This window comes from Adelges cooleyi, unplaced genomic scaffold (assembly GCF_023614345.1).
Source record: "Adelges cooleyi isolate 19-005CV unplaced genomic scaffold, UGA_ACOO_1.1 ACOO_flye_CR_arks_rails_tigmint_CR_PRNA_651, whole genome shotgun sequence".
NCBI classification, from domain to species: Eukaryota; Metazoa; Arthropoda; class Insecta; order Hemiptera; family Adelgidae; genus Adelges; species Adelges cooleyi.
Genome location: NW_026096352.1, coordinates 4,496,070 through 4,506,935, shown reverse-complemented (window position 1 = coordinate 4,506,935; position 10,866 = coordinate 4,496,070). Strand labels below are relative to the sequence as shown.

The 10,866-nt window shown below is 27.7% G+C and overlaps 1 pseudogene; it reads left to right on the top strand.

Moving 5' to 3' along the window:
- Positions 1–3,138: 3,138 nt before the first annotated feature.
- Positions 3,139–10,098, top strand: LOC126844175 (ATP-dependent RNA helicase DDX19A-like; annotated as a pseudogene).
- Positions 10,099–10,866: the final 768 nt, after the last annotated feature.

Genomic DNA, 10,866 nt, shown 5'->3' with positions numbered 1-10,866 from the left:
AAGGAACAAAATAATAACACAGAATATAATATGATCTGTGGTAATAAATATTAAATAATAATTACTTATCTAACTAATTTCGTGAAGGGGATTGCATTAATTTATACTAATGAAATTGTACAATCGAATCAACAAAATAATATAAGGAAATGATACGGTTTTTAAATCTACGGTAGTTTTGAAAATATTATGACTTTTACGTAATATTTAGTACACCTACATAAATATTAACAAAAAAAGTCTAATTTTACAAATCTGCTTTATTAAAGGTATACAAATATCTTAAGACTGTTAGTATACATACCTTTGTCAAGTAAAAAAATGTTCATTATCATTCAACTTACCATCAGCTGAATAACAAAGAACAAAAAAGTCATAACAACAGAGCTTCGGAATCAAAGCAACAAAGAAAATTAGTACAATTTAAATTTAAAACTTACGGCCAGGCTCAATAACAACTGAAACATAAAAATAATTTTGTATAATATTAAAAAAAGCAGTGTACGATAATACAAATTTGACTAAGAAATTATGTTTTCTTAGGGAATTTCCACGCTATAGGCGAATTTTTTTGAAAAATTGCCTATACTTTACTCCTTAGAAATGGCCTGGGTATATTTCAAACAAAAAAAAAGTTTTATTAATAATAAAATGTGTTTATAAATGTTAATTGTGGAGCTAAGTATTAAGTTTATCGAAAAAGGATGCAATATTGTCTCCAAAATATTGTCATACGTTGTTGTTATAGGTATTTACTATTTTTGCTCTACAATCATCATGGATCGAGTAAAACGCATTTTGCGTAGGTATGTTTTAACGTTGGAAAATTGGGCGTATGACGTCTTCTTAAAATAATACAATTTTATTAGAGCACACACCATTTTTTTTAACCGAATTTGTTTGCGATTTCGAAAGATATTTGTTATTATATGTTTACATTCCAACAATCGTAGTAAACACGATATGCGCTGTGTATTTTGAAAGGTAAATAGTCGTTAGCTCTTGTACACGATTCATTTTTTTTTTTTAGTACTTTGTCTTGTTGTTAACTGAGTTATTATAGATCTTAAACATGCATTTCAGCAGCATCTTTTCCTTTTTTATCAGTTATGTTTTTCGTTATTTTGGCAATAACTACAGGTAATAAGCATAATAAAGAGGTTGAAAACAAAGTCGATAGTTATATCGTTGACTTCTTTAGTGTTTAACCTGTATATTTACTTTAACTTTAATCCGTAAATTTAAGTGTTGAATGTCGTTTTTAATGTGTTAAATAAATATTATGATTTCTTTTAAAAGAAAAAATATTTTAGCTTAACATCTAACGAATTCTTTAGGAAAAAAGAACTTAAATGAAATAATTAAATATTTAAATAAACCCTTAACCACAAAAATAAACCTGTATATCGTATACGTATTTCGGCAGCAATGTTACCATCATCAGCGCATACATTCAAAGTTAATATATCGACACTAAGGAAGTCAACGATATAATCTTCGAATTTGTTTTTAACTTCAAGATTATGCTTATTACCTAAAGTTAGTGCCAGAATGACCGATAACATTCTTGATAAAAAGGAAAAGATGATTCTGAAATACATGTTTAAGATCTGTAAAAATAACCCAGGTTAACAAAAAGATAAAGTACTAACAAAATTGAATAATTTACAAGTGCTATAGGGTTTTTACGCCCGAGACAAGTTTATTTGACAAATACTTAGATATTTCGAGAAAAAATGTCATAACTTTTTTGTGTATAAAATACTATACAGGGTGATCATTTTATCGTGAACCACTCAATATATAATAGGTTTAATAAGAAATAACCTTTTTTTTCATAATGTTTTGATGCAATTAAATCTGAATTTTTTAATTTTTAATTTCTTATAACCCTCTCCTGACTTAGTTTTTTTGATAGCAACTTTTAAACCTTAAATCCTAACTTTTAAACTAATAACTAAAAATAGTTATCGACCAGTCAAGATTATTAGTACATTATTCTTAAATCTTATATTAAAAAAAAAATGTGACAAAAAAATCATTTAAAAAAAGTAACAGTTAAGTGCAATAAAAAACGTGGTGCTTATAGTGCAAATGAGTATAAATTAATAATTAAAAAAAAATCTTAAAAACATTCACTAGAACAAAATTTTATTTGTCTAATCTTTGTGGGGCACTATATAGATCATATAGACCTGCAGAGTGCAGTGTTTACTAGGTGACGAACTAAAAAAAATCAAATCCCTTTCCCCTAGATGGGGCAGAACTTTACTTTATTTCCCTTTTTGAGCCTAGTTTTAGGACTCAATATGACAATATCTCAATATTAGACTGACGCTAGAGCTATAGTGTGGTTATTATATACAATTTTCTCAAAAATCTATAGTCAAGACTATTTTTATTTTACATAGAAAAAGAAAAAAATTTCACGTTGACCGTATTAAATTTCCAGGTGTTTCTTGCGTTGTGTACGAGCAATAATGTTCAATATTATCTATTTTCGATGTTAATACGTAAACGACTTAAATATGTATAATTAACGTATGAGCATGATTATAAAAACAAGTTTATGTAAGAATAAGTTCTTTATAATCATGCGTATGAGTAACAGTGCCATAAATTTAAAGTTTAGCCAATGTTGATACACAGAGTAGTTATCGGTGCATTTTTTAGGCCTGTCTATGTGTATGTTGTACAATGTACACTAGTGGCATCTAATAGCTTATATTTTATGTGAAGCAGTCTTAACATTAGAGTTTAGGTTACAAAAGCAGTTTTTCTACTATTTTACCCTTCTCTATAATATAATACCCGGCGTCACCGATTATGAACAGGACATAGGCTGTGGGCTGTGGCAGTCTAGTGTCTAGTAGACAGTATAAAGTCATAGTCTCTAGCTTACAACTTATTTTTTTTTAAATTTACGCTACCATTGATTTAATCGATGACAGTCACGATTTAAAATATTATTTTAAATCGTGATGACAGAATACAGACAACAGGTGCTGACGTTACGGATTCCGAATTTATCAGTTATCTCTAACGTTTTATATTATCGCGAAATGCAATTGTACCTATTGTACCTATTGTATCTATTATACGGTGCATTAATTAAATACAAACTGCATTTAATCAATGTACAGTGTAACCACTATGATGTTATGATGACAACAATAATTTAAGTTGTAGGTTAACCATTGGCTGTCGCCACTTGCCTTTCTGTTGATGGCAAATTGAAAATTCTCACTACACACTAAAATATAGGTACTTGTCTGTTAAATGACTCAAATTTTAAGTTGAATCTTGACAGTTGATTGACGACAGTTGACAGATAATTTTGACTATTTCTCAATTACACGTTATACCGACTAAGTCTATTTTCTTCCTGTGGCAGCGTTTTGTGTGTAAATTTGGTTTCAACTATGGAAACGATGACAACTACCGTAAGAACCACCTCTGGCCTTTACATTTATCGCTTTAAACAGTTTTCTGGTTTAGATTGCTCGTGTGCACTTGAACACCGGCCCTGCAATGAAGTTCACTCCAAAAGACAAATATTCGGACAACGATGAAGACAAAGAGCTACCAGCAGCTGAAAAGTCATTGTTACAAAAGATTGTACGTACAGGCATTGTCACTTCAAAACATGACATCGAAGTACAAAGGCGTGATCCAAATTCTCCCTTATACTCTGTGAAGTCTTTTGAACTTCTTAAATTGTAAGTTTTTAATATTATAAAATTTAGTTTTACATAAAATTTAGTGTTCCAGACACCCTTTTTGTCACCCCCCCCCCCCCATTAGTGTTACTATTACCTTGATTACAAAACTGAAATTTGCCCTACTTTATTGCTTCAAAACATATAGCTACTTTAACTGATTTAAAATGTGCAAGTTCACCAAGTAGGCACTTGGACCATTTAACAAAAATACAAATTTTTGTTTTATTTAGGCCTAGATAACAATACTTTATTTAACTTTATTTATTTATGTCTTATTTTTATTTTGGGTCATGGGTATTCTTTATTTTATGAAATTCTCACCTTTATATCTAATACTATTTTAAAGCTGGATAAGCCAAGTTTTGAATAGAATAGAACAATAATATAACTTATATGTTTGGATATAACATATTATAAAAATTACTGACTGTCCAAAGGAGACATGTCCAATTTTTGACAAAATTGAGTTATCACCTGATTTTATTTCTATTAAATATATGTCTCGTGTAAAAACAAATCTAATTCATCAAATTACAATGAAAATATCAGCTGCTGAAGTTATGTGTTTTGGGCAGAAATTGGACAAGTCTAGGGCAGACCCTTTCTATACTAAAATGTTCAATATTTGTCAAAGATTAAAATTGTGTTTTAATACATGTTAAATATTTAAATGTATTATAAGCTTTAGACTTTATCTTAAAAATAAATAATTAAATTTAATTAAACAGCTGTTTTTATTAATATCTCTGTTTTGAATGTAACTAAAATGGCTAAATGCAGTAAGGGGACATACATGTTTATTTGAAATAAAAAATATTTAGAGGATTTATAAAATAAAGATAATAAAGTAATTTATTAATTTTTACAGCTAGCTCATTTCCAATCTTGCTTAGACAAGATTTTTGCCTCTTGTAAAATTTAGTTTTATGGACATAGCCCTTTCTGCAATTAATGATTCATGTGTCGAAATAAATTGTATAACAGACCACCCTGATTTACATAAGGAATCCAAGTACTACTAAACTTAATAACTGCAACATTTGTTGAAGGATAATTGATAAATTTATGTTATATGAAATTTTTGATTACTTATGCTTAAAAAAAACCTTTTTAGTTTTTTATATTATGTTATATATAATGCACATGTTTTAATTATCTTGGTTTTTCAGGCATCCAAATTTGTTAAAAGGAGTTTATAAAATGGGATACAACGCTCCTTCTAAGATACAAGAAACAGCACTACCCCTGCTCATGGCAAATCCGTAAATTAATTAGTTTATAGATAATATTATAATCAGATACTTAGTATATTTTTATTTGTGTTATAAAATTATATAAGCTCTCCACTTTTCAATTTAAAAGTTGTTAAAAACGTACAAATAATGTATCTTAAAACATTAAAATTGGAGTGGGTGTTAAACAGTTATAGAATTTTTTCAAAAAGTTACATAATGTCTTAACAGTTATTATAATAGCTTTTGTTTATAAAAATTATTTAAAAAAGCTATTGTACAGTTTGCTGCGGCCTATCGATTGACTATCGATTATATGTAAAATATACAATTAATTTATAAAAAAAATTTCGAATTTCTATATAAAAAAATTAAATGACTTAATGTAAAATTATTATTTCAAAAATAATTATATTGCAATAAGTAAATTATACCTTATAATAAAATTTAGCTTAAATTCATGTCCTTATTAAATATGAGGTGATACGGAACAATTCAGTAAATGCATGTTTTGCTATTTCAATTGTAAAAATGCTTGATATTTTTCATCGTCTGTTGTAGTAGACGAGTAGGGAGTATTTGTAGTTAGATAATTATTATTTGTATTAGATAATTTGTATATTCTTGCCATTTCTTCTCTTGTTTTTCATGCTTTTGCTGTGCAGCCAATTTGACAACAGGTTTGTCTACCAACAAAACTAACGTTCTGTATTTTTAGACTTCGGTACACCTTTGCTGCGACTTCATTTTGTTTTCGTTTCGGGGTGTCAAGTGTCCCCGTTACAGTGGTCAATTGTAAAAATGCTAAGTTAAGCTTTTATATTTTTAGTATATAACAATTCATTTTAATATTTACCATTCTCTGAAATTCGTAATATGACATTTTAATTAAAATACAGTAGACTCCACTTTATTGGTCACATTAGTTGCCATATATGACTATAGTGATTTTCTATCTATGACCCGAAAATGTCACAAATTCCTTGCAAATTTTAGAATGATCCCCAGCTCTAAAACATCAGTGTTAAAATTTTAATTATATATATTTATATAAGTGTCCTTTAGATATTTAATATATTTTATTTATACTGTAACCTTATACAAGTGGAAATATATTCGGCATTTTTGAATAATAAATTACAGTAACTGTGATATTTTATTAGGCCTCAAAATTTAATTGCTCAGTCACAATCAGGTACTGGTAAAACAGCAGCTTTTGTATTAGCTATGTTGAGTAGAATGGATCCAGATGTACAATATCCTCAAGTAATAATTGATTATTTATAATATAATATCACATGCCTAGTTATTGTATTTGATATTATACATTGTTTTTACATATTTAGTTGCTATTGTCTATATTTGGGATCCGCTAGAGTAATATATTTACATTTTGTTGTGTGCTTTTGTTTGTTTAGGCAATTAAAGAAGCTGAGAAGTTTTAATTTTTGACTCATCGTCATCTCTTCTAAAGAATGAATTTCCTTTGTTTTTAAAAATTTTGCACTTAAAACTAAACTGCCTCAATAATAATAATAATAATAATAAAATAATTATATGTAAACAAATGGGAAAACTAGTGAAGTAATTTTCTAGAAGAGATAATGAGAGAAATGTAAATCCAAAAAAAAATTTAGTTTCTATGTTGTGTTAGAGAGTAGGATATAAACAGAAAATATACATTTCCAACCAACTTAATATTATTTATGATTTTCCAATTAAATTACACTTAGGTGTTATGTCTATCACCGACTTACGAATTGGCAATCCAAACTGGTGAAGTTGCAGCAAAAATGTCGACTTATTGCCCTAATATCAGGCTTAGATATGCTGTTCGGGGTGAAAACGGTAAATTATAGCTTCTTCATGATAGCGTAATTCTTAATACAACAATATTTTTTTAGTTGAAAAGGGTTCAAAATTAACAGAGCAAATTATTGTTGGCACACCTGGAAAAGTATTAGATTGGGTTACTAAGTATAGGTTTTTTGATCCAAAGAAAATAAAAGTATTTGTTTTGGATGAAGCCGATATTATGGTAGATACTCAAGGACATCAGGATCAAAGTTTCCGCATTAGAAAGTAATTGACAACAACCATCTTCAAATAATTGTGCGATTAATAATTGTTCTTTTTTTAAATATGTCATTTCAGATTATTGCCAGTAACATGTCAAATGATGTTCTTTTCAGCTACATATACTGATGATGTTATGAGATTTGCTAATGCTATTGCTCCAATGTCTGTCATTATAAGGTTGTAACGAGAAGAAGAAACTCTTGATAATATCAGGCAATATTATGTCATCTGTAATAGTAAGGAAGATAAATATAATGCATTAGTAAACATTTATGGAGGAGTAACCATAGGACAAGCCATGATCTTTTGTCAGGTAAGTCTATTATTAGTGATATTTTGTATATTAACATATCACTAATAAAAATATCCAGTACAATTTTTATTCTGTGCAATAGATGAAATTTACATTGAAGCATTTCATCACTTTTAGACTTAGCAATTGTATTCACTTTGCTTTGTTAGCGTATAACAGTAATGTTGATTAACAATACATTTTTGTGCAGACATTTTTTTTTAGTGATATGCTGTATATTTAATATTCATAAAATATATATTAGGTTGGACTAAAAAAAAAAAAATGTTCAGTTCTTCTCTTGACATTATATTCCTTTAGGTAAAAAAATATTTCCCTATTTTTTCAGATTTTTAAAATTATTTTTGAAGTTGCGAGCATCAGTTAACTACAAAAAATGTTGGTTCTTAGTTTCTAATTTTTTTATGGTATAAATATTAATTTTAAACAGATGTTGTTTGTATAACAAATCATCAGTAGAAAGAGGAATAAACTAGTTTTTAAATAAATATATATATATATTTTTTAAAAACTTATTGAACCTCAAAACCTTAATTTAGGCCTTAGAAAATAAAATTTAAGGAAACATTGATAAATTAAACCCATTAAAGTACCCTAAAATTTTTTTTTAACCCAAGTTAATAAGAAATTTGTGTTGTTCTTCTTTGTCAATGAGTTCAATTCAGGGAGATGGTTTTTAAATAATAAATAAAAAACACTGAATATTGTTCAGATTAAATATTTATTAAAATTTTAAATAAATATAACTTGTACAAATGTATATAATTAATAATGACTACTTGTCATTAGCTAACTAGTGTTCTAACCGAGTGATATAGTCCATCTGGCTGAGCTCCGTGTTCAACTCCTATTTATATGAGTATGTGTTAGTGGGTAATATTATGTGTGGAATAATATTAGTGGCCTCATGTGTAAGAATGGACACCACAACGTACGTGTGATTGCCTTTTTACATGTACTTTATTGGTTGTAACGAACGCGGACCATATCACACTTCCGACACCATATTGTGATTGCACTTTTGATTATAATGTTTATATTTAATAGTCAATATCTTTACTATATGTATATATAACAAGGGTTAATTTTACAATGTTTCCATACATTTTTTTTTTGTAAAAAAAAAAAATAGTTATTTTAAAACGAGTTTATTCCTTTTTTTCTACTGATGATTTGTTATATAAATCTGTTTAAAATTAATATTTATACCATAAAAAAATTAGAAACTCGCCGCCTCTAAAATAATTTAAAAAACTGAAAAAAATAGGAAAATTAATTTTTTACCCAAAGGAACATAATGTCAAGAGAAGAACAGAAAAAATAAAACCATTTTTTTTCGTAATTCACCCTAATATATTGACGTGTCTAACAAATAAGGACATAACTCGATTTTTATTTTTTATAATTTTTCATATTAGGTTAGCATTTCATTTTCTTTATCTTCCATAAAGACGATTTGTAACTCCTGTTTTCCAAAGAGGTTGTAAACATAGTGCAATATTAGAAATTAACTTAGAAAACTTTGAACGACTGTACTGAAAAATTGTAAAAATCGAGTTACGTCCTTCTTCGTTGGACACGTTGATATATACATATATAACCTACCTTCAGTCTAATGTTCTTACTCCTTAGTATTACAATTGCATTTTAAAACTAAAATAATTGACTTGTGCGGTAGGGGGCAAACATATTTTGGGTTTAAATTTCGTCTTAATTAGTCTTACAGTCTAAAGTTTAGCCTGAAAGTTCTTAAATTGTGGGCTTAAGACAAATTTTGTGTAGGGATGTGCTTAGTAAATGCTCCTTAAAAACATTAACTCGACCGTTTTTCAAAAAGGCAAATGTTAAAAATGAAAAAACTTGCAAAATCTTTATGGGGTTTTTTTTTTTGGTTATCACAGTGGAGTTGATATTTTTAACATTTGACCTACCAAACTGTCATTGCATACAATTTCTGATTGATGGAGATTATATTCGAGTAAATCTGTAAAAGTTATCATTTTTAGACAAAAAAAAATACTTTATTATAAAATGTATCGTCAATATGATTTAAAATTTGATATTTTGTGTGCAGACTAAAAAAATGGCTTTGTGGCTAGCAAAACAAATGACTAATCAAGGACATGCTGTAACATTATTATCTGAGGAACTGACTGTTGCAGAAAGAATAATTGTATTGGATCAGTTCCGTGAAGGCAAACAGAAAGTTCTAATCACTACCAATGTAATGGCTAGAGGTAAACATTTTATTAAATTATTTAAAATATAATTGCTTCTTTTTAAAATTACATTTTTATTCAGGTATTGATATTGAACAAGTGACAATTGTTATTAATTTCGACTTGCCTTTGACTGTTGGCCATGAACCTGATTATGACACATACTTGCATAGAATCGGCCGCACTGGTCGTTTTGGCAAGAGAGGCATTGCGATTAACTTATTAAATGGTGAAGAAGACTTGACCATAATGAAACGAATAGAAGACCACTTTTCAAAACCAGTTGTGTGCTTGAATACTGAAAATGTTGATGACATGGAGAAACTTGGAGCAGAAGAATAAATTTTTCTATTTGTTGTTATATTTGATTTTAACTGATTACAAAACCTTACGTAATATGGTTTTTTCTAATTGGATCTTGCGTTACATTTTGTAATTTGGTTGTGTCAATTTCTTAAATATTTTATTTTCATTATATTTCAGATAGAAATAACAAATCAGTGATTGATTTAATTTCCTATTAATTTGTTTAAGTTCAGTTGCTACATTATATAACTTATAATTACTTAAGTTTTATGTTATATGTTTGTACGTATTAAAACATTATAATATTCGTATTTTATTGTACTGTTGTACGACAAAAATAAGCCCATTATTTTATTGTATCTCCTTAGTATTGATAAGAGGTGGGTTTTTTCTTTGGTATCAATTATAAGGCTGCTGGCTGTTGTAGGTATTTTATATTAATATATATAATAATAGTAGTAAATCTAATAATATATATTATTCAAATTTTGTATAACATTCTTGATAATTTTTAGGATAAATAATAAACCATGAAGTAAATATGGGAATTAAGGTATGAACTAAATAAAGTGTTCTTTAACAGCCAACCCCTACACTATATTTAAAATAAATATTTATCCACTATCAAATATATTACTATTATTTATGTTTAACATATTACCACCTCATTGTATTCGATATACACCCCGAGTAAAAGTATCGATAATTCCTTGCAATATTACATCTCTAGGAAGAGGAAGTTAATATGCTGCCAGTACATTAATTAAAGAAAATATTGTTGTATTAAGAGGTATTTTTTTAATAATAAGCAGATAAGTATTTTTAGATAACCGTAGCTAGCTAAGTTACTGTAATAACTAAGTTTAAACTTGACTTTTAACTAATCCATCCTCGTTTCTCGACTCAATGAAGTGGGTTAGTTGTAAATAAATGTGTTTTTTTTTTTTTAATAAAATAACTAACATTTTTAAATTTTGATACATTTGTATACTTTA